A 25543-nucleotide genomic window follows, 5' to 3' on the forward strand; every position below is an offset into this window, starting at 1 on the left:
CGCAGGATACAGAGCCAGCCCTAGTCGGGCCCGTGCTCGGCTCCGGCCGGCCGGGTTTTCGGCCCGGGCGCCCATGCCCCTGCAGAGCCGGTGGATGTGGAACAAGCGGGAACCAGAGACAGCTTTAGGAATTGGTTTCTGGCAGAATTTTCCCAGGACTTTATACAGAAATCCAAAACCGCGCGGACGCTGCTGCGTCCGCGCGACTTAACATTTATAATTGTCATCAATGTGAAAGGGTTCCATTTGAACAGGTCAGACTTGGGGGGGAAACTCCAAATAATAACAGTAAGTTTTTGTTGAAATATTGAAGGTTCTTATTGTAACAGCCACCTCTGGACTATGAGCTAAGCAAAAGCCCCACGCTGGCCAACGTGGCGTGGAGTACACCATACTATGAGGCGCAGGAAGGGGGATGAGGGGGAAAAATTAAAAAAAAAAAAAAATGGAAAAGGAAAAAGAGAAAAAAAAGAGAGAGAGAGAGTTATGTCAACTATAGTGAGTTTTGTGTTGAATTATGGAATGTAATCAAGGTAAAGAAAAAATGAAGTGGAATTCATTAGTTATACAGTAGGGGGTAGGGGGTGGGGGCGGGGGGTAAACTGGGGTTTCTGGTGGTGGAATTTGGGCACTGGTGAAGGGATGGGTGTTTGAATATTGTATAACTGACATATAAACCTGAGAACTTTGTAACTTTCCACATGGTGATTTAATAAAAATTAAAAAAAAAAAAAAAAAAAAAAAAAAGTGGGAGCTCAATTTCTAGCTTTTTGAGGAATGTCCATATTTTTCAAAACAGTGTGGACCTGTCAGCATTCCCACCTACAATGAATGAGTCCCTTTCTCCCTACATCAATGACAGCACTGGTCTTGTTCTTCTGGGCGTGTGCTAGTCTCTGTATTGTGAGATGATATCTCATTTAGATTTGCATCTCCCTGATGACTCATGTTGTAGAGCTCTTTTTCATGTGCCTTTTGGCCATATGAATTTTTTCTTTGAGGAAGTTTTTGCTCATTTCTTCTCCCCATATTTTTTTGGTAGGGTTGGAAATTTCTTATAAAGTTCTTGTACTTTGATATTAACCCCTTATCAGGTGGGTATTGGGTGAATAATTTTTCTCATTCCATGGGCTGTCTTTTTTATCTTTGGTCAATGCTTCATTTGAGGTGCAGAAGCTTCTTAGTTTCATGTAGTCCCATTTGTTTATCTTTGCTTCAACTTGCTTGGTCAGTGGTGTTTTATCTTGGAAGATGCCTTTAGCTTCGGTGTCATCTAGGGTTTTGCCTACATTTTCTTCCATGTACCTTAGGGATTCACATCTGATGTGAATCTATTTTGATCTGACTTTTGTGCATGTGGTTAGCACTCTTGAGTTGATTTGTTTATATATAGCTGCCCAATTTCCCCAGCACCAGTTGTTAAAAAGGCTTTCCTTGCACCACTTCGTATTTCTTGCGCCCTTATCAAAGATTAAATAGCCAGAATCTCTAAATAACCTGAGTGCCTGAGAACAGACAACTAGATACAGAAACTGGTACATCTGTACAATGGAATACTACATAACTGTTAGGAAAAATGAAGTAATGAAATTTGCTTATAAATGGATGGACATGGAGAGTATCATGCTGAGTGAAATTAGTCAGAAGGAAAGGTACAGATAGAGAATGACTGTATTCATTTGTGGTTTTTTTTTTTTTAAGTGTGTGAGACTAATATCCAAGGCCAGAGAAAATGGGCCAGGAGGACTGGTCAGTGGTTGGAAGCTATCACAAATGTGTCGAGGGTGGAGGGCAGTTAGTTAGGATAGACGCTAGACAAGAACCAAGGGTTGAAAATAGGTAAAGGAATGTACATGATAACCTTTCAGTATCTGAATTGTAAACCATAGTGCCCAAAAGGAAAGAGGGATAGAAAAAGGAAGACAGAGAGAAAAAAATGCCTGTCATAGAGGCAGGGGGTAGAGGGGCAGGAGTGAAACTGGAGACATTTGTGGTGGGAAATGTACACTGGTGAAGGGAATGGATGTGAAATATGATATGACATTCAATCATGAGCAACTCTGTTGACTGTGTATCTCACTATGGCTCAGTATTTAAAACATATGAAAGGATGGGGTCTGAACAATAATATGGCTGCTTGGGCATTTACCTTGCATAGAGCTAACGGTTTGATCCTCAGCACCTCTATGGACTCCTAAGACCTACGAGAAGTGATGCCTAAGTGGTGAGCACCTCTCAGTGTTCACCTTAGAGGTGCTTTGGCACCTCTAAGTTTGGCCAAAGCAAAAACCCAAACCACAGGACTATAGTCCAACCTATCTCCCTGTGACAATACCCAGACTAACTTTTATGCATGCAGAGAATGCCAGGTCAAGACAATTTGGAGAAATTATATAACCTTCTCCCAAAGCCGTTTATTCCACCACCTTCCACCTCCATCCACAAACATCTCAATTTCAGTAAAAACTATTTTGCTATTTTACTTCTCCTGAAGTTTTCTCAAGGCTGCCTTCTCACTCCCCACTTTACCAAGTCACCTTAGGAATAGAAGTACCCAAATATATTCTCTATTCCTTATATTGCCACTCCATCTTTTCAGGGAAGAATAGAAGAAGCACATTCTTCCTTTTCCATCAGAATAATGCTTTGTAACCATATAATTAACTCTTAATTTTTGATTTAGGAGTGAGGAAAAAAAACATTCTTTTAGCAATGTCATGCCTGAAAAATAGACCAAGGCTGAAACATTCATTTTGCTTGCAGCCAACTTCTCTTTGAATCCTGACACCTCATATGATCCCTTGAGCACCAACAGGATTGGTTCTCTGAGCCCTGGACTGAGCAACACCAGTGTGGGTCTAAAAACGAAATGCTGTAATCCTTCACCATGAGCCTTTCTCTGAGCTTAATTTGCATATTATCATTTATATCTAAAACTATACCACATTTTATTTAATTGGAATAATAAGTCTTAAATTTTTATACAAATTATAGAGTCCACATTTTCAAGGATCACTGATATATATAAATGTATCTGATATCATTTGATACGTTTTGGTATTAGAAAAGTAAACAACTTCATTTATTATAAACTTTCTCATTTTTAGTTTTTTGTTTGGGGGCCACATTCAGTGGTACTGAGGGCTTATTTATTCCTGTCTCTGTGCTCAGGGATCATACCTGATGGCCTCCAGAATCATGGGATGCTGGGTATTAAACCCAGGTTGGCCAAATCCAAGACAAACCACCCTCCCCTGCTGGGCTAGCCCATAGACTTCTGTCCCAAGGCACAACATAGACTTGGAAGTGGAGAAAAGAGAAGTTGTGGTCCTTACTATCAAGAATTCTGTACATATGTATTGTATATAATGATTTAAATAGTCCTTGATTTCTCAGGACAACTCTACAGTAGACACAATTAGTGTGCATATATATTTATGCAGACATTGAATTCTGTCTAGTATGTTTCATTACTCTTAAGTTTGAGTGTCATGTCATTCTTCCTGAAAGACTTTTTTTTTTTAAGTTTCTTTTGTTGACAAATTCTCTTAATTTTTCTTTCCTGAAACTATTTGCTTCACCTTCATTTTCAGAGCCAAATTGTAGATTTGGGGCAGGAGGTGGGAGAAGACGAGGGTGGAAGGGACCCCACACCGGCGGTGCTAGGGACTTATTCCTGACTCCAGGTTGACCTTGTGTGCAAGGCAAGTGTACTGACTCTCCAGCTTCTCAGTGGAATTTTTTGATAAATTTCCAGATATTCGGGTCTGGAGAGGAGGTAGTACAGCACATAAGAGGTAGTACAGCCACCTTGCTGGTGGCTGACAGACCTCTATCTGTGGCATCTTATACAGTCCCTTGAGCAACAGAGCCAGGAGGCAGACCTGGTCTAAAAGAAAAGGCAGCTATTTTATAATTAGTACATTGTACTAAGAAATAATGTCAGTTTAATTTTTGCCCTTTTAGATGTTATCTTTTTCCTTTGCTTTTGTCTAAATTTGAAACAGTCTTATTGTGATATGACTGATGTTTTCTTTGTGGTTTTTTTGTGGGTTTTATTCGGTTTGGGGGTTTTAATTTTAGAAAACTTCTGAACTCCTAGGCGATTGTGTTAGGATTGATTGAACCCAGATCTCATGTATGCAAGGCACGATTTTTCCACTTATGCATATTTCACCTTGAGGTATTATTCACTACCTCCCTTTTACAACCTCCCTTTTCTCACTCTTTAGTACTCCAATGTAATGTTGGTTAAATTCTTTCATTTTATCCTTTATATTTTCTTTTGTTTCAGATTCATTCTGAGTAATTCTTATTTTGTTTTATGGATTTTTTCATTGTTTTATATCGTTATTTTTATATATTTTAATTAGTAATTTTTATATTGTCATTTTTACTGATGCCAGAACTAGCATATGAAAAAAAAAATGTACTTTGAGATCTAAAGTAGTATTTTTAGCAGATAGAAAATATACTAGTCCGGATTGGGATACTAGCGTATCAGAAATCACCTTACTCTAGTAGTAATTGAGATGATTGGAACATGAGTAGGTTTTCTAGTTATTATTTTTCCCCAACAGGATAAATAATTTTGAGGTCTTAACTTGAAGCCAGTAGTGATTACAAAAGTATTGTTTTTTATTCTGTGATGCAGAAAATCTTTTTGGCTTCCCAGATATTTTCTCAAGAATCAGCATATAGCTAAGAGGAAAAGCTATCATGACTATTGTGTTCAACTCTTTTTCTCTCCTCTTTTTCTGCCTCTTTACCTCTGATGCCTCATATTTATCCAGCTTTTTTTAGTTTTTAAAAGGAACAGTCTATATCACTTGGCTGTTACTTGAAAATAAGAATTTTTAAGTATACATGAACCATCTATAGAAGATAGCCATGAAGATTTTAAAATGTCTAAGGATTTAGATTGGTAGGAAGCCCCAGGTTTGAGGAAACCACATGGTCTCTCAAGCACAAAATATTATCCCAACTAAAAAAAAAAAAAAATTATGTCATTGAGCAATGAGCCTACATTATAGGGAAGAGAAGGGAAGGATTGAGGGGTGAAAAAAGAAGATGAAAATTGGAAGTAATGGGGGAACGAGGATCAGGAGCCCCCAGTATACCAGTGGTGTGGGAAAGTGGTGTAGCTATATAACCAAGGCACAGACTCAACAACACGGGAAACATGAGATCTAAACTACAACCACAGAACTCTGAAATGTTCCTGTCCAGGTGGGAGGCATGATTGGGGAGGAGGTGAGAAAGGAGGAAGTTGTGAGAATGGAAGTGAGCAGGAGGGAGCATGGAAACACTGGTGGAGGGAAGTTGACACTGGTGTTAGAATTGTTGGAATATTATATGCCTAAGACTCATATACTCATCTATTAATAACCTGTAAATCACGGCCCTTTAATAAAAATAAACTTAAAGGAAAAAGAACTGGATTGGTATCATTTTGATCACATGTTTCTCATCAGAATCAGTAAATTATAAGTTAGTGACAACAACTTCAGAAAACCATTAGGAAAAAACCCCATTTCTTTGTAATATGGGTTTAAATCAAATAAGAATCTCAATGAAAAATAGAAATATGTACTCAGAATTAAAAATAAAAAATAATACATTTTAACACCTAAAGAAATCAACTATAATGGTACTTGTAAAGAAATGGCAAGCTTAAGGAAGATTTCTTATTAAAGAACAAATTAGCCAACAGGATTAGGAACAGAATAATGGAAATAAAATAATGAAACAAAAAGTACATAGGACAGTAAAGTGAAAAGTTTCTAATTATTATTTTTTTTTTAAAGAGGTTTTTATTTATTTATTTATTTATTGCTTTTTTGGGTCACAACCCGGCGAGTGCACAGGGGTTACTCCTGGTTCTACACTCAGTAATTACTCCTGGCGGTGCTCAGGGGACCATATGGGATGCTGGGATTCGAACCCGGGTCGACCGTGTGCAAGGCAAACACCCTACCCGCTGTGCTATCACTCCAGCCCCCGAAAAGTTTATTATTAACAAAAACTTTTGACAGTATTTCAGAAGAAAAAATTGTAGACAATACTAGAAATTTAGATGGGATATTATAAACATAATTTTTAAAATTACATGAACTTTAAAAAAAAATTTATTAGTGAATTACCATGAGGTACAGTTACAAACTTATGAACTTTTGTGTTTTTAATTTCAGTTATATGGTGATTGCTTACCCTTCCCTCCACCAGTGCCCATTCTCCTCCACCAATGTTCCCAGTATCCCTCCCACCACCACCACCCCATGCCCCACCACCCCACCCTGCCTCTGCGGCAGGGCATTCCTTTTGTTCTCTCTTCTTTTGGGTGTTGTAGTTTGCAATAGAGGTATTGAGTGGCCTTCATGTTCAGTCTTGTCTACTTACATGAACATCTTGATTATAATAAAGAGATGATGTAAGGAAAATAAACATTTCAAAAAAAGCAACAATGTCAAGATTTTAAAGTAGTTTTTGCATTATAGGAGACTTTAACTAGTAAGACGTTCTTTTAGAAAGATGCAAAGATTGGAAATTGTCTTAATCTAGAAGATAATGTTGCAAGGATTCTGGATAGGGTATGAAAATACAAAAGTGAAGTTTCTTTCCAGCAGAAATGGAGCTGTTGGGAGTATATTTAGGGGTGGGGAGGCATCCCCAGCCTTGCTCAGAGACTTGCAGACCACTCACAGATGCTGATTTAGGCTGTGCAACAGAATGATAGGGTATACCATGCTGCGTTAGTCCACTGGGATACAGTAGAAGATGCTCAGGAGACCAACCAGTGCTAGGGCTCGAAACCAGAAGCTGCGGGGAAGCCTTCATTCCAGCCCATTGCTATCTTCCTGACCATAGAAAATGAAAGCAGTCGCCATAAAAATTCCAAATGAGCTTTTCCAGAAACTTGGCAATTGAATGCTGAAGTCTTGAAAAGAAAAGGATTAAGAATTACAACCCGAATGCCCCAAAACGGATGACTGGTTGAGGAAACTTTGGTACATCTATACAATGGAATACTATGCAGCTGTTAGAAAAAAGGAAGTCAAGAATTTTGTAGTTAAGTGGATGGGCATGAAAAGTTTCATGCTGAGTGAAATGAGTCAGAAAGAGAGAGACAGACATAGAAAGATTGCACTCATCTATGGTATATAGAATAACAGAGTGGGAGACTATCACCCAAGAACTGTAGAAATAAGTACCAGGAGGTTGACTCCATGGCTTCGAGGCTGGCCTCACGTTCCGGGGAAAGGGCAACTCAGAGAAGGGATCACCAACTACATTGTAGTCGAAGGCCATGTGGGGGAAGGGAGTTGCGGGCTGAATGAGGGCTAGAGACTGAGCACAGTGGCCACTCAACACCTTTATTGCAAACCACAACAGCTAATTAGAGAGAGAAAACAGAAGGGAATGCCTTGCCACAGTGGCAGGGTGGGGTGGGGGGGAGATGGGATTGGGGAGGGTGGGAGGGACACTGGGTTTACGGGTGGTGGAGAATGGGCACTGGTGAAGGAATGGGTTCCCGAACTTTGTATGAGGGAAGTATAAGCACAAAAGTGTATAAATCTGTAACTGTACCCTCACGGTGATTCTCTAATTAAAAATAAATAAATTATTTAAAAAAAAATAAAATAAAAAAATAAAAAAAAGAATACAAAATCTGAAAAAAAAAAGAATTACAAGATACTCTAAAAGCATATTTTAGATGGAGATAATTGACTTGTCAGATATCAAGAACTATTACTAAACTATGATAATGATGTACTGGTGTCTATGATAGCCAAATAGTAGAATCAACACAAATGTCTTGCAGCTGATTGAAAGATAAGCAATCTGGTATATTTGTATAGTGTAATAAAAGATACATAAAGAAGATGAAGTACAGATAATTGCTATAATAATTGCTATAACATGAATGAACCCTGAAAACACTACATTTCTTAAGAAACAGTCATAAAAGATCACATTATCATGCATTTCCATTCATATAAAGTGTCCGCAGTAGACAACCTAGAGCATAGAATAGCAGGTGATTAGGAGTGAAGTTTAAGGATATGAGTGCATAATGTAGCAATAGCTACAAGATACTGAATTAATTTTTAAGATTCTAAATATGTTCTAAATTTGTGAGGGTTGAACATATTTGTGAACATACACATTCCATAGTACCCTTTAGTGGGTGACTTGTGTGTGAATTTTGTGTCAACAAGCACAGTAATTAGTGTGTATGATGTTGTCTTACAGCTGGGAATTTTCTAAGTGAGTAAAATCCTAGAAATAGAAACATTGTAAGGAATTTGAAGAAGTGAGATGATATTTTGGGAAAAGTAAGATTATTTCAATAAATGGTTTGAGGTTATTAAGGTTTGGGGATATCATGGGAGAAAGAAATGAATTGGGTCTGTCTATGCAACACCATACAAGGAAATCAGTTTCAGGTAAGTTAAAGATTTAAATGTGAAAGAACCCTATTAAATATTTCAAAGATACAATAGTGAGGAATCTATTATTTTTATTGTAGAAAAATGCAAACTCTTAAGGGAAAAAAAAATACATATATTTAAATACACATGAAATCTCACTTCCAAAAACACTCTTAAGCACATTTATTTTCGTGAAGCACTGGTCATGTTCCCAAAGCAGGGAAGCTATCAGTGACTGCAAAGATGATGTCAAATGGACTAGAGGGTAACTAGAAAGCATCCAACAGAACAAATGGGGCAATTTGAGTGTCAGGGCAGAGGTTCCCAAGCTTATTTAACCTATCACACCCCTCTCAAAAAAAATAAAAATAAAGTGAGCACCTGCCTGAAAATTTATCTTCCTTAAGCAAACAAATAGAAAGTATCCTTCGCACCTCACAATTACCACTGAGATTACTACCACAACCCCCATTATTTCAGCACCCCAATGAAACTGAGGGGCACCATATAACTCGTTTTAGGAAATAATAATTAAGTTTGTAAAAACATTGAGATCCACCAGTGATCAGATTTGAAACATAAAATGTAATAGATGAAAATATATCAAATTTTCAAGTACGTCTTTATATTTGTGAATTTACAATGGTATACTAGCCAAAAAGATTTAGGTCAGGCCGGAGAGATAGCTCAATGTGTTGGGCACTGTTTTACCTGCAGACAGACCAGTTTCAATCCTCAGCATCACATAGTCCCCCAGAAACACAAAAAAGCAACCTCTGAGGACCCCTGAATGTAATCCAAAAAAATCATTTTCTGGTCAACACGGAAAATACTATGGAATCAACATATTTTGAAAACCAGATTCTTTCAGAAAAAAAGGTAATTAAGAAAATATTTGTTCTTTTCTTCCTGGATTCTCCTATATTAACTACCGCAGGTAAGTAAATGGTAGATGAAATTTGTGTATGTGTGTATATATATATGTGTATGTATGTGTGTATAATGAAGATAAAATTAGAAAACTGCCATTTTAAGATCCCCAGAGAATAAACATATTTATATGTTGTGTTTCAACAACTGCTAACATGACAAGGAAGGAAATACATCTCCTGGAAAACAATCATGGCTTATTTAAAAAGCCTCACCAGGAGCCAAAGAGATAACACAGCAGGTAAGGTCCTGTACACACCCAACCTGGATTTGATCCTTGGCATACCATAAGCACAGAGCCAGCAGCTAGCCCTGAATATAACCAGGTGTAGCCCCCAAAACAAGTCTTGCCAAATCAAAAAAAAAAAAATGGATCTGACACTAATTAAGACTTTAGTCCAATCTATCAATTTGTAGAAAATGTAGGAAATTTATTTAAAAACACACTTATACAGTCAGGCAAATCTATGGGAAATGTGGCAAATAAACTTCAAAAAGATGTTATCACTGTCATCCTGTTGCTCATTGATTTGCTTGAGTGGGCGCCAGTAATGTCTCATTCGTCCCTGTCGTGTTCAGGGTCAGGGAAATGAGGCCCATTATTGTTACTGTTTTTGGCATATCAATTAGGCCATGGGTAGCTTGCCAGGCTCTGCAATGAGAGATTCTGGAAAAAAAAAAAAGAAAAGATGTTATAGGAGAAAGAAAAGATAGAAAAAATGATAGTGGTGTATAACACTCCTAAACATCTTAGAAACACTGTAGTTTGAGAAATTTTAAGGCACATCCTTTTACGTCTGAATTAAAATACCCTGGGGGTACCCTTTAAATGGTTCAGAGGTCCTAAAGGACTTTATAATCAAATACTCATCTCCACTTTTTCTTAGTCATGTCCTGAATTTTGTTTCTCAGTCTGAGTCATTTCCTAATTTTAACATTTGTTACCTAAAAGGAAAGGCTAGGAATCTTCAGATTCCAAGAGTTCTGTCTTTTTTTCTGTTTAATGATCCTTCCTTTAGCTTCTTTATCTTCACTCACATTTTTACTATGAGCAACGAGAAGAAGCCAGATGACATCTTGAACGTTCTGGCTAGAAATCTTAGATCACTAAGTTCATTAGGCATATTTTTCTGTTCTACACATAGCTTCAGGGTGACAAATTTGCTAACTTTTCTGCCACTTTCCTCCAAATTCCAATAAGACTTAAAATCTGTTAAAATCTCATCTGCATCTTCAAAGTTATGCATATGAAAAACCATTTTTCAAGGTTCTTCAAACTTTCAAGGTTACTCAACACATTCTCTTAAACACTCAGAAGTCCTTCCACCTTCTATCCACTACCAGTTCCAAAACACAGAATGAATATTTAACAAGCCAAAGTTGTACCGAAACAGCAATAGAACCTAAACAATGTGAAACCAAATTATATGCTCAATCACAGTGCTAGAGTCCATAATACAAGCTTAATTGTGGATTCCTTTTGAGAATCTCATGAAGCATATAAATCCCTTATATTTAAGTGTACAGGGTCCAACTCAGTGGTAGATATAAGGGGCATAAGGCTTCATAGGCATGAGACCTTGAATTTGATCCCAATCACTGTGTCACATATGAGTGTAATTCCAGTGGCATGCTTTCTGGGATCCCTGGTGCCACCAAGTATGGAATGTCTAGCACACTGCAATCAAATGTGTAACTCGAACATGCAGCTAAATCACTTGACTTATTGGTTAGGGAGCTAATACAAGGGATAAGGTGCTTGCTTTGCATGCCACTGATCCCAGCTTGATCTCTGGGGGCTACATATGGGTCCCCCTGAGCACCACCAGGAGTGCTCTGAGCACAGGGCCAAGAATAAATCCTGAGCACCAAAGGTGTAGCCCACCTTCACTTCCACTCCCCACAATGTATACAACCTCTGAGGTGATCCACAACTAAAATATGCAAGCTATGCAGCCAAATGTGTGATCCCAGATCATCCCAGCAGCAACAAAATGGGAAGAGGAGGAGGAAATAAACACATATAACATGCATAGCATTGTATACAAAAAATATTGTAAGAATGCAATACTCTTGTATTTAATAAAAGTGAAGATATATGTACTTTTTTCTCTCATTGCTGGTATAGAACCCAGGGCCTCATGTACTCTAGGCATGAGCTCTGTGGCTGAGTCAAATTCCTCAGCCCCTACTTTTTAAATAATGTGAAATAATTGAAACACTAATTATATCCTGACTTACCTACTACAAAGTAATGTGAAAATATCTGTATTAGTGAAAGAAGTTGTTAGTAAAGCACCAGTTTATGTTATGATAGGGAAAAATATGCTAAATTTCATTAGAAGTTAGCAAAAAATTAAATGGATTATTTCCCCATCTGAAATTATTGACCTCTGCTTTATGACCTTAATTCACATACTTTCTGAAGCACTACTTCAAAGGTGTTATATTCCCCAACCCATTTTTCCACTTTCTAGTTTGGAGTTACATTAAAAATGAGATACACCAATAAATTAGCTTATTTTAAAAATCTTCTCTATGTAATGAACTTGTATAGAGGAAGAGAAATGGGATAGTATTGTATGATCAAATGTACATATAGTAAGAAGCTTGTAACTGATTTAGATTATTTTATGTGAGACACTTAAAACCCGTTCTAACCATATACTGCCACATGCAATTATCTACAAAAGAATTCATTATTGATAGCATGGTGCCTGTTTGTCAATACCTGTAGCAATACACAATACTAAAGTAAATTAAAAAAGAATGAAAATTCAAATAGCTGGACACCTTTTAAAAGTTTCATTGGACCAAAAGCAATACAGCTGACAAGTTTTTGATTTGCCTTTCTCATGATTTGATGTCCCCACGGAGAACTGAAGAATCTAATTCTTACCAACAAGGAAGAATTGCTCAGCTAATTTGAAGTGACAGAAACCTTGGGAGAAAGCAACCACATACCAAGGATAATTATAAAAAGGTAACATGGGCCCCTATAGGATAATGTCAGGAAACCTGAAGTCCCCAAATGAGGTGAGACTTGCAAAAAAAATACTAAGAGTGGACAAAATGAACTTTTAAAATTCTGTTTTGAGCCAGACAATGATCAAGAAAAGGAAAAATGAAGTTGCAGCTTTTGACATAAGATTCAAACTGATAGAAAAGCTCCCAAATGATTACTCTGCTTAGTCTCTCTGCAAAGAAAATTTGAAAAGATGAACTTGACATAGCAGAAAGAAAATGTGTCTATGCGGGTCAGTCAAACCTAGGTTAAATTTCCTAGTACGGTCCTTGGTTTGTTTTTGGTTCTTCAGTTTTCAAAAAATTTCCACCTTCCTTTTCTTTTTAATGTCATCATGATGAAAGAGGGTTGCATACACCTGGCTGTGGTTCTGGGGATCCAAAACAGAGTCACTGAGACCATATTCAGGCTAATTCTGGGCTCCTTAAACTTCTCTTATTGAAAGCCCACAATTTGTGCAAATTTGTTACATCACCCTGTGAAATTAATATACAGAGTTAAAGAGATTCTAGTAAATTAGGTTCTCTTGTGTGGGAAAGAATGGAGTTTGGTAAATTGGAGAAAGTCGCAGGGACTTCTTAAAAGGAATATGTGCAAAAAGAAAAAGGTTGTAAATTCTGGACCATACAGTCTCTTTGCTTTACCAGAGATTTTCACAGTTTGAAAGACAACTGACAGGAGCTGGAGCAATAGCACAGCAGGTAGGGTATTTGCCTGGCACACGGCCTACCGGATTCGATTCCCAGCATCCCCATATGGTTAACTGAGCACCACCAGGAATAATTCCTGAGTGCAGAGCCAGGAGTAACCCCTGAGCATCGCTGGGTGTGAAGGAAAGGAAAGGAAAGGAAAGGAAAGGAAAAGGAAAGGAAAGGAAAGGAAAGGGGAAAGGAAAGGAAAGGGAAAAGGAAAGGAAGGAAAGGAAAGGAAAGGAAAGGAAAGGAAAGGAAAGGAAAAGGAAAGGAACAGGAAAGGAAAGGAAAAGGAAAGGAAAGGAAAGGAAAAGGGAAAGGAAAGGAAAGGAAAGGAAAGGAAAAGGAAAGGAAAAAGGAAAGGAAAGGAAAGGAAAGGAAAGGAAAGGAAAGGAAAAGGAAAAGGAAAGGAAAGGAAAGGAAAGGAAAGGAAAGGAAAGGAAAGGAAAGGAAAGGAACAGAAAGGAAAGGAAAAGGAAAGGAAAGGAAAGGAAAGGAAAGGAAAGGAAAAGAGAAGGAAAGAAAGGAAAGGAAAGGAAAGGAAAGGAAAGGAAAGGAAAGGAAGAGGAAAGGAAAGGGAAAGGAAAGGAAGAAAGGAAAAGGAAAGGAAGGAAAGGAAAGGAAAGGAAAGAAAGGAAAGGAAAAGGAAAGGAAGGAAAGGAAAGGAAAGGAAAGGGAAAGGGAAGACAGGAAGGAAAGGGAAAGGAAAGGAAAGGAAAGGAAAGGAAAAGGAAAGGAAAGGAAAGGAAAGAGAAGGAAAGGAAAGGAAAGGAAAGGAAAGGAAAGGAAAGGGAAAGGAAAGGAAAGGAAGAGGAAAGGAAGAAGGAAAACAACTGACAACCAGAAACCAGCTTTGGATTTTCAACAGTAATCTGATAGGGACAGAATTACACATGCTCCAAGATCTGGCTGCTATCATTACATTTTGTTAATGATTTACTACCCTACTGATGGATTAGACTTCCCATTTCCTTGATGCCATGGCTGAGACATCTTGTCTAGCCCTTGTGGGCTTGGTGCCTAATAAATTCTCATAAAATGTTGTTTTGGAGGCCAGAGGGATAGTGAAGTGGGTAAAACACTTGCCTTATATGCAGCTGACTTGGGTTTGACCAAGCACCCTGTATTGTCCAGAAAGACTGCCAGGAGTGATTCCTAAGCACAAAGCCAGGTTTAATCCCTGAGCACTGCCAGGAGTTCCCCGCCCCACAAAATTGTTGAATGAATAAATATATTTGTAAATGAAATGCATATTTATCACCACCACTACAATCAGCAGCAGCAGCAAAAACATTTGCTGACAACTTTATTATGTGTCAGGCACTTTTCTTAAGTGCTTTGTAGTTATGAACTCATATAATTCTCAAAATACATCTTAATGCTTTGTCTTTACAGATAAATCATCACTACTGTAGAGGTAGTACAAAGGTTAAAACATTTGCCTTGCATGTGGCTGGCCCCAGTTTGATTCCTGGCATCATATATGGTCCCCCAAGCACTTCCAGGAATAATCCTTGAGCACTGTTGAGTATGCCCGAAACTAAAAAATAGAAAATGAAAATCAATATAGGTGCTTTCTGCAATATACCACATCAGAGATGCTTTGTTAATGGTTATTTAGCAATTTTCGTTGTAAGTTACTCTATCCAGTAAGAGCAGTCCCATTTGTTGATTGTCATTGGTCATGATAGATACTTTTTTTAAGTTGAAACTTCTTAATCATGCATGATATCATGATATTATTATTTAAAGTAATTGAGTGCATATAATGTGATATATATATGGTTATCAATGTTTTTAACTTTTATTGATTGAGGTACTAGATTTATAATACTGTTAATAATATTTTACCATATATGTAATGCTAACACCATACACATCACCTACCTCCCTCCCCCAAGGTCCCCAATGCTACTCCCATTCAAAGCCATCCCATGCCCTCCCCCACAAAATAAGTTCTCTGAATCAGTTCTCCTGTTGTGTTGCCTTTTGCCCTTTGTTGCTACCTTGTTGTCTAACTTTAAGTCCCACATATGAGTAAGATCATTCTGTACCTATCCCTTTCCTTCTGACTTCATTCAGCCTGATATTCTCGAGCCCCAACCATGTTGCAGCAAATTCTGTTGTTTTGTCCTTTCTTAGAGCTGCACAGTATTCCATTGTGTATATTCACCACAACTTTTTGATCCATACATCCATAGTTGGGCTTTTGGGTTGTTTCCATATCTTGGCAATGATAGTGCTGCAGTGAATATAGCTGTGCATATATCCTTTAAAAAAAGTTTTGTGGATTTGGAATTGATGCCAGGAAGTGATATCCTGGGTCATATGTATGAATGTATTTTTTTCTTTATTTCTGTCCTTTTGAGAGATATCTCCATATTGCTTTCCAAAGAAGATAAAAAGCATCCCCACCAACAGTGAATGAGGGTTCTTTTCTCACCACAACTCCACCAACACTGATTGTTTCTAGACTTTTTTGATATATGTCATTATGATTGGAGTGAGACTATATCTCAATGTTGCTTTGATTTAAAATTCCCTAGTCATGAGTGGCGATGAGCACTTTTTCATATCCCTATTTGATATTGGGGGAGAGTGTCTATTCATCTCCTCTTCCCAGTTTTTAGGTGGGGTCATTGGATTTTTGTTGTTGCTGCTGAGTTTTCTGAGTGCTTTATAGATCTTAAATACTAGCCCTCTATTAGATGTTTTGTGTGGAAATATTTTCTCCCATTCAGTAGGGTGACTTTTTATTACAGCTTGAGTTTTTTGCTCTGAAGAGCCTTTCGATGTAATCAAGTTTGTTTATTTTGGTTATGTTGGCTTTGCTTCTGTGGCCATTTCATTATAGATACCTTTGCAGTCAATTTCCTGGGGAGTTTTACACATGTTTTCGTCAGTGTATTTTATGTGCTCTACTCTAGTCTTAAGGTCTTTAATTTACTTGGAGTTTACTTTTATAAATGGTGTGAGATATGGTGTTAATGTGGCTATTCAGTTTTTCCAACACCATTTGTTGAAGAGACTTTCTTTGCTCCATTTCATATATTTAGCTCCTTTGTTGTAGATTTAACTGCCCATAAATCTGGTGGTTTAACTCAAAACTCTAAATTCTGTCCTACTGGTTTGCAGGTCTATCTGTCTTCCAGTTGCATGTAGTTTTTACTATTATAGCTTTGAAATATTGTTCAAAGTTGGGATGTGCAATGTATCCCATCATATTTTTTTCTCTTATGATTAGCCAGGCTATTTGAGGAGTGTTATGGTTCCACACAATTTTTAGTAGACTTTTTCCACACCTTTAAAAACATTGAATCTTTATGATACTTTGGGTAGAATGGTCATTTTGACAATGTTGATTCTTCCAATCCATGAAAAGAGAGTATCTTTCCATTTTCTGGTGTTTTATTCTATTTCTCTTGATATAAAGTTTTACTGTATAAGTGCAGGATCTCCTGCACCGCACCAGGCTATCCTCTCTGAGACCCCTCGGAGCGGGGCGACTTGAGTCTCCCTCCCCACCCCAAGCAGAGCCCTGGTTGTTGAAAACCTCCAGAACCCAGCCATAGACATGCCCAAGGCCACTCTCCACATGCTCGGACGAGCCTCAACGCATGAAGAAACTGGCAGGGGAACTCAGGTATGCGGGATCTGCGGCTGAAATCTCCAAGCCTGCTCAGATCCGGACTGGGCCTCCTCCGCTCAGCTCCCCAGTTTTCCACTAGCTTGGCAGTCACACCCACAAACTGCACCTCCCCCCAGCCCCTGCGCCATCTCAATAAATGACTTTACAATTACCTCTATATTTTGAGCCAGAGTTAAGGATAGCACAGTGGGTAAGGCGTTTGCCTTGCATGCAGCCGACTCGGGTTCGATTCCTCCGTCCCTCTCAGAGACGCTGGCAAGCTACCGAAAGTATCCCACTCGTATGGCAGAGTCTGGCAAGCTATCCATAGTGTATTTGATATGCCAAAAACAGTAACAATAATGGGCCTCATTCCCCTGACCCTTAAAGAGCCCCCAATATGGCATCGTTGGGAAGGATGAGTAAGGTTACTAAAAAATGCAACAGGGATGAATGGAGATGTTACTGGCGCCCACTCAAGCAAATGGATGAGCAACAATGGGATGACAGGTGATACAGGTGATACTGTATCTGTAGTTCATAATGCATATTATATATATATAGTTTTTACTGTATTTCACTTCCCTTTTTAACTTGATTCCTAGATATTTGGCGTTTGGGGACATGATTTTGAAAGAGATGGTCTTTTTAATTTATTTTTCTTCTTGATCATTATTTTGCACACAGGAATGATGATTTTTGTATAGTAATTTTATAACCCATTCTTACTATATTGGTTTCTTATTTTTAAGAGTTTTTTATAGAGCCTTTGGAATTTTCAATATACAGTATCACGTCATCTGCAAATAGTGATTATGCATGTCAATTTTGACTAAAAAGGATTGAGTGCACCATCTGTCTGAGTTACTTATATTGGTTTCTTATTTGTGCTAAAAACAATGATATCATATAAATATAATATCATTAAGCTCTTTGGTTTATGGACCCTCCACACACAGTTTTCAAATTAAAAACATTAAAGTTACTTGGGGACCAGAGAGATATTGTAGTTGGTAAGACACTTGTCTTACACATGATTACACATGACTGACTCACGTTTGATTCCTGGCAACACCCTAAATAAGCCCTGAGCACTGCAAGGAAGGAAGGAATGAAGAAGTTACATGGGATGGATAGCTAGTGATAGAGTGCTAGACTGCTTGTATGAGGCCATGGATTTGGTCCCTGAAAATCCCTATGCAAAATGTTAAAGCTGTAGTAGTAGCACTGTCTGTAGTAACACTGTCGTCCCGTTGTTCATTGATTTGCTCGAGCGGGCATCAGTAATGTCTCCATTGTGAAACTTGTTGTTACTGTTTTTGGCACATCGAATAGGCCACAGGGAGCTTGCCAGGCTCTGCCGTGTGGGTGGGATACTCTCGGTAGCTAGCAGGGCTCTCCGAGAGGAATGGAGGATTTGAACCCTGGTCGGCCTCGTGCAAGGCAAATGCCTTACCCACTGTGCTATCGCTCCAGTCCTTAAAGCAGCAGATCTATAAATTTTGAACGCTATATTGTATAAACTATTAAGTTCATGTATCTTCTTATTAAACAATAAACCTGCTCCTGCCTGTGCAAAGACATGGATAATTTGAACTTTAGTTGTTAATGCTTCTTACGGAAGTTGTCAATGCTGGCATTTTTTTTTTAATATTCAGAATTCTCTCTTAGAGACTGTTCAGTAGTAAACCACAATTTAAAAAATAAATTAATTAACTTGGGCAAATAGGAGCTGAAGAGTTGCTTTAGATAAATGTTGCCAATGATGAGTTCTGTTCTCTGTTTACTAGCTACATGAAAAACAACACTTTGTCTTTTCCGGAGAATCTGAGAAAGTTCTCAATTCTTGCAACTTAGGTCATTCCAGTCTGGGAGGGAAAAAGGAACTCTTTTCAACTCTTTGCCAGTTCCTCCTGGCTTTTTGAGATGGAGATACCTCTGACAGAAAACAGATCAAAGTTACATGAGACTAAGGGCAGATCAGACAGCTACACTTTGTAGTTGTTGAAAACAGAACAAGCTTTACTGGAAATAGAAAAAAAAGAAAAAGAAAAAGATCATGTGTTACAGTTACAAGGAGCAAAAGGAAGGTTAGAAGGAAGGTTCTTAGTCTAAAAACCAACCTCCATTCCACAATCCACTGTTAGAAATTCAGTGTTTGTGTTTAAAAACATAATTCCTTAAAGCTGTTACCTGTAGGATAAATTCATTTTCAATTTATTTTCCTAAAAGATATTCTTAAAATTTTGTTTTTGAAATACATCTGGAGATGCTCAGAAGTACCAGGAATTGAACCTGGGTCAGTTACATGCAAGGCAAGTGCACTACCCACAGTACTATCTCTCCAGACTCCTGAAAGTGAGTTTTGAAAGTACTGAGACTTTCAGAAGAATATCCTGAAACTTCTGATTTTACTATCAGCATGCTGTGGAGAGAAAAGGTGAGAAGAGGATAATACAACATTCGAACTGAGACTAGAAGGCAATCACTGACCAGAGAATAGTAATTTCAGTGTGTGTTGCAGGGAGAAAGAAAAGTGACTGGAATTCCTTTGCTGCTCTGGATTTGCACAGTAGCTGGAAAAGTTTACTCTGTTCGCTATGAGACAGAGTGAAAGTGAGGCCTAGACAAAAAATAGGTTCATTCACATGTCTATCATTCCTGGAATATGAGACAAGTTTCACATTCTTGAACATGCCAGGCAGGGCAAGGGAAAATTCAAAGCACTGGAGGGTGTAATTTGCATGTGGAAGCTCCATATTTGGGTCCCAGCACCACAAAGTCCCCTGAGTTCTGAGCTGGGAATTGCCCTGAGCACAGCATACCATAGTGCCCAAACAAAAGAACAAACAGAAAAATCTTGGTCATTAGTTGTTTTCTGACCATAATCCTAACTGATCTATTCTGTACCTATAGAGTGATTAGTATATGCAGAATCTCTTTAGGGTAATACAAGATTGTAAGTTTTCTGTCCCTGAAGTACTTTCCATGTGTCCCCTCTCTTTATAATGGACTCACCAATGCACAAGTAATTTGCCTGTTAAACTGAATATGATCGATTGAGGTTCCTTCCTTCACCCACATGTTCTATTAAACTTTTAAATTATCAGAGTGGGTAGTATAATTGGTTTTGTATCATTCATGAACAAATTTCAATTGGTAAAAATATATAGGCAGTAAATAAAGCTCAAAGGGCAAAAATGCATATGGTAAAAGTAGACATCAATTCATCTTCACTTCTATTTACTGATGTTCTATTTCTCCTACAGTAGAAACCACAAAGAATATCAGTATATAACTATGTCAAAAATCCTGGCTTCTTCCCAGGGTCCCAAAATCAACTACATTATTATAATTTAATGATTTTTGTAAGTGAACCTGGAAGGTTCTAGGCAGTGCTGGTATTAAGTGTTTCAGTGCTGGTAATTTTCTAGGCGGTGCTGGTATTAAGTGTTTCAATATTATTTAAAAATCTATTTTAACTTTCTCTTTCCTTTCTTTTCCTTTGTTATTGATCTGGGGGCTATACCATGCTATACTCAAGGCTTACTCCTGGCTCTGGCTCTATACTCAGAAATCACTCCTGATATGACTCAGGGACTGTAGGCAGTGCCAGAGATCAAGCCTAAGTCAGCAGAATACAAGACAAGCAACTTAGTGCCTTACCCACCGTTCTCTCTCCAGCCCTTCAAGTTTTTCTCTTTTAAAAAGCATCTGTGGGGTGTGGGGGTGCGGGGTGGAGCTATACTGGGATTCTTGGTGGTGGAATATGTGCACTGGTGAAGGGATGGGTATTCGAGTATTGTATAACTGAGATTTAAACCTGAAAACTTTGTAACTTTCCACATGGTGACTCAATAAAAAATTTAAAATAAATAAATAGATAAATAAATAAAATAAAATAAAAAAAGAATTAAGACTTCTTGGGCTGGAGTGATAGCACAGCGGGTAGGGTGTTTACCTTGCATGGGTCTGACCCGGGTTCGATTCCCAGGATCCCATATGGTTTTCTGAGCACCGCCAGGAATAATTCCTGAGTGCAGAGCCAGGAGTAACCCCTGTGTATTGCCGGGTGTGACCCAAAAAGAAAAAATAAAGAAGACTTCTTCCGGAAAAAAAAAAAAGCATCTGTATCTGCATTTTATTAAGTCCAATAGCTGTGTTTTTATCTTATTCAAGGTTTTAGCTTCTTTTTATTTATTATGGCTACTTTTTTTTTTTCTTTTTGGGTCACACCTGGCGATGCACAGGGGTTACTCCTGGCTCTGCACTCAGGAATCACTCCTGGCGGTGCTCAGAGGACCATATGGGATGCTGGGAATAGAACCTGGGTCAGCCGCGTGCAAAGCAAACACCCTACCCGCTGTGCTATTGCTCCAGCCCCCTATGACTACATTTTTATCTGCCATTTATTTTGTATTATTTACTAAAAGTCTTTTTTTTTAAACAATTTGCCTTTTATAGAATTAAACTCTCTTTTTTGTTTAGTACATTAGAAATATGCATTTTTTTTGGCTCCTGGATATTTAACTTCCACTTATATACCATTTCTTAAAGCTCTAGGATTAAGCAATATCTGTGACTTGTTCTTGATCCCTTCCTTCTTCTTCATTTTTTCCTACGATTTGAATAAAAGTAGATATAATTTTCATATAGCCCATTACAATTTTTTTTGTATATCCCAAATCTTATAAAATTTTGGCAAATCCTCTTTAAGAGAGTTTGGAAATAAAAATTTTTTAATTGTGGTGTTTGGAGACTATTCAGTGGCTGTCCTGCAAGCACAAGATTGAGAATTTGGTCCCCAGTGCTGCCATATCCTGCCAAGCAACTCTGCTGTTTGATCCTGGCCAATGTGCTATTTGTGATCCCTTGAGCCATGAAGAAGAAATCAGGCTGCTAGAAGCTGTATGTTCATGCCTCTCCTCTCCACCCAGAAAACTTATCTGTTGATACCATCATTTCCCAAAATAAGGAAACTGGGATTTGGGAGGCTTGTAGTAATGATTCCTCATGGCAGGGATCAGTGCTTTGATAAAAATTCTACAGAGCTCCTGAGCACCTTCCACCAGGTGCTGACACAGTGCTATGAGGCAAGAAAAGAACCTTCACCAGAACACACCATCTTGATGCTGGGTCCCCCCTACCCCATTCTCCAAAGAAATGCTGTTCTATGATATATTGTAACAACAGGTCAATTTTTCTTTGTTATGGATTTCAATGTTAAATGTTTTCTCAGGTTGATGTTTTTCCCGTCTTTTCTATGACTGCCCTTTATTTTATTTTGCAAGAAAAAAGAAGTATAATGTAACCTCTGGGTGTAATTTCTTCTTTAAATATTTGATAGGATTCACTAAAGAAATTGTCTGAACTGAGCGTTTTCTTGGTGGCCGGGTTTATTGTAAAATCCAGTTGATTCTGTTGAAGGACTATTCAGAATTTTGGTTGCATTTTGTTGTTAGTAGGATGCTATATTTTCCCAAAAGTTTGGCTGTGCCATATATGTAGTGCAGGTTTTGAGGTGCTGACCTTGCACCTGGACCCCTGGTTCCGTCCCCTGCACTGTATATGTCCCCCTTCCCAGCACCACAGGAGAGATCCTTAAGCACAGAGCCAGGAGTAGCTCAGAGCAACCGGGTTGCTCCTCAGACAAAAGCAAAAGGTATTATTAATAATATTATTCCATTAATAATATGTCAGTAACCTTCTTTTCTTCGGAAAACGAATTACATTGTCATTTTATTTTCTCTTAAGGGCTGGTTCCCTTAGGACAGGGAGGGTTCTCACCCTGACCACGCTCCAGGCTACTTTCCTGATGCTCCTGCTGAGCCTCACACATGAATAAAGTCCCACAGAACCCTGATACTGCAGAACTTTATGACGTTGGACTCTGGACTTAATGGGACCTTAAGCAGAGATCCTCTGCCTGCTATCTCCCAATCTCCAGTGATATCTAGTGATCACTAGACCAATCAATCACTAGTAATCAATCTGTAGTGATCACACCCATAAGCCACTCCCTGCCACACCATGCCACACCCTGCCGGCACCAGATAACCTCCTCATCAGCCACCCTCCAGATCTCAAGGCTGCTCCTCCCAGGGGGGACTATAAAATGAGGCCCCATAGCCATGCCACCAGACTCCTCACCAGGCTGTTTTCACTCAGGTCACCCTAGAGGGGGCGGGTGAGAACCCTCCCTGGCCCAAGGGACCCAGCGCTGGCAGCCAACCTTCAGGATCGTGTGACACATTATATATATATATTTCCTATCCATTTTCCATAATTATCACACCATATTTGATGCTGTTCAGACAGTAGGCAACAAATCATAGAGAGTAATATATATATAATACATATATATATATAATATATATATACACACACATACCTCTCCAGGAGCCCGGCAAGCTACCAAGAATATCCTGCCGACACAGGCAGAGTCTGATGAGCTACCCATGGCAAATATTATGATTATAGATTAGTCTATTTCTTCACTTGTCTATTCTGTTTTAAAAATTTATTTTATTATTTTACTTTAATTTTGTGTGTGTGCATTTTGGGGCCATACTCAGTTGTGCTCAGGTGCTGGTCATCTCTGTGCTCACAGGTGTTCCTTGTGGGACCATCTGCATTGTCAGCTATTGAATCAGGGTCAACCACACCCAAGGCAAGCACCTTACTCCCTGTACTCTCTCTCCAGTCCTTTTAAAAAATTGTTAATTCTTACTTCATATGTTGTAAAAGTCATATATTATTATCATCTTAAGGAACTAACCTATTTACTATTATAAGTTATCCTTCACTATATTTGTTAATTATCTTTGTCTTAAAGCCTATTGTATCTGATATTAGTATAGTAAAGATATGGCATATTGCTGCATATTATTTTTCCTAATTTACTAAGAGCAGTTCTTTCTTTTACATAGAATTTTTAACCAATTTATATTCAATGCCATTGTTATTCTGATTCATTTCATTGTTACCTTGTACCATATGTTTTTTCATTTTCCCCTTATTTTTTTGTTCCTCTATTTCCACTTATCCATAGTTTTCCAGTTATTGAATATTTTTTAATGTCACTAAGATTACTAGTGACTGTTCTTTCTGCCAGAAAGCATGACACTAGTTGGCAAAAAAAAAAAGAAAGAAAGACCTCTCCCCAAAAAAGTTTACTTAGGCTAATTACCTTTATCACTGAATATTTCCACTCCCATTTAGGTATGGGCTGTCTGGGGTCACATTCTCTTGATTTCATGTAGTTGTTTTTGATATTCTGTCTGTATTTCGCTTCTGTATCTGTAAAGCAGCTTTGCTTGAAAGGAATTACTCTTCCTTTGCTAGATGTAATATTTAAGTATTTAAGTTCATAACCACTCTGTTGCAGTGCCCCACTTGTAGAGTAAACTAGATTTAGAACACTGTCCTCGTGCCATTCTGTACTGTGGCAGAGTGGTTTTTGTAACATCCACTAGTTTGCTGTCTTCTGAAATAAAGCTCTAGGACATCTGTAATTTCTTTGCTGTGTAATTGCTAACTGGAAAATCTAATACTGTTGAAATCATGAAAAGTAGTTTACTTATTTAGGATGAAGTATTTAGGATGTTGGTAAGGAATCGAATGAGCAATATCTTAAGTATATACCTTTGAAGAGTGAAATTATATGGTGTTTTTCTCCCTTTATGCCTTTCTGAGTTTTCTAAATTGCTATTATTGAATCTTTTAAAATTGGAATGAGGGTCAGAGAGATAATTTAGTGGATAAGGAACTTGCTTTCCATGTCGTGAACCGGATTCAATGCTGGGCACCACAAAAGATCTCCTGAGCACGGAGCCAGGAATAATCCCTGAACACGGTTGCATGCATTCACAAAATAAACAAAAATAAAATAAAACTGTAATGAAAAGATATTAATTCTTCTGGAGTAAAAATAATGAAAGAAATCTAACATATCCTGAGCACCTTGAGGGTAGCGAAGGAGGCACAGTCCCTTTAACCCATCATTATTTCTTTAAGCCAGAAGGAAAATATTTTCAAATTTAACTCTTGAGCATTTTAAAAGAATATCTATTTTCCATCCTAATGATATTTGGTGCTTTTATTTCACTAGAACCATTCTGTATCCTCCTCAGGTTAACATTAGGAGATGAGTTATAGAAACCCACATCACTGCTTGGGATACAGTGGAAGTTGAGAAAATCCAATGCTCCTTCAATATACTCTGGCATTAAATCTGACCTCTAGCTCTCTTCCAAAGATTCTATTTTCTTATTGTCTTCTTGATGGTTTTGAGGTAACTAGACTGTGAAATCTTGCCCTTTCTTTTAAGGGGCAATAAAAGTTTCATTTAATTCAGCACTAGAACCTTTCATCAACTTCATTCAATTTACCAGTTTAATTTTTCGTCTCACTCTTTTGGAGTGGTTGAGTAATAAGGGTATATGCTATCGTAGAACAGACTGGGGAAGGCATATTCCACTACATGCACAGAATTATTAGCCAAGCAAATTCTTCAGTTCTCTTTTCCTGAAGAAACAAAAGCAGTGTTTTTGCCTCGGGGGCTTAGTTTCAGTCCTTTCTATGTAAAATTGCCCTGGCTTCCCTCTGAATCAAAGGGTCATTGGATTGAGTCATTTTACCTCAAGTATATTGGTCCCTTATCTGAACCTATTCACACATTTTGTTTTTTCATTGAGTCACTATGAGCTACAGAGTTACAAAGCTGTTCATGATCAGGTTTCAGTTATACAGTGTTCCAACACCCTTCACCCATGTACATTTCCCACCACCAATGTCCCCAGTTCCCCTCTCTCTCTCTCTCTCTTTCTCTGTGTGT

The sequence above is a fragment of the Sorex araneus genome, chromosome 1 (assembly GCF_027595985.1).
Source record: "Sorex araneus isolate mSorAra2 chromosome 1, mSorAra2.pri, whole genome shotgun sequence".
NCBI classification, from domain to species: domain Eukaryota; kingdom Metazoa; phylum Chordata; class Mammalia; order Eulipotyphla; family Soricidae; genus Sorex; species Sorex araneus.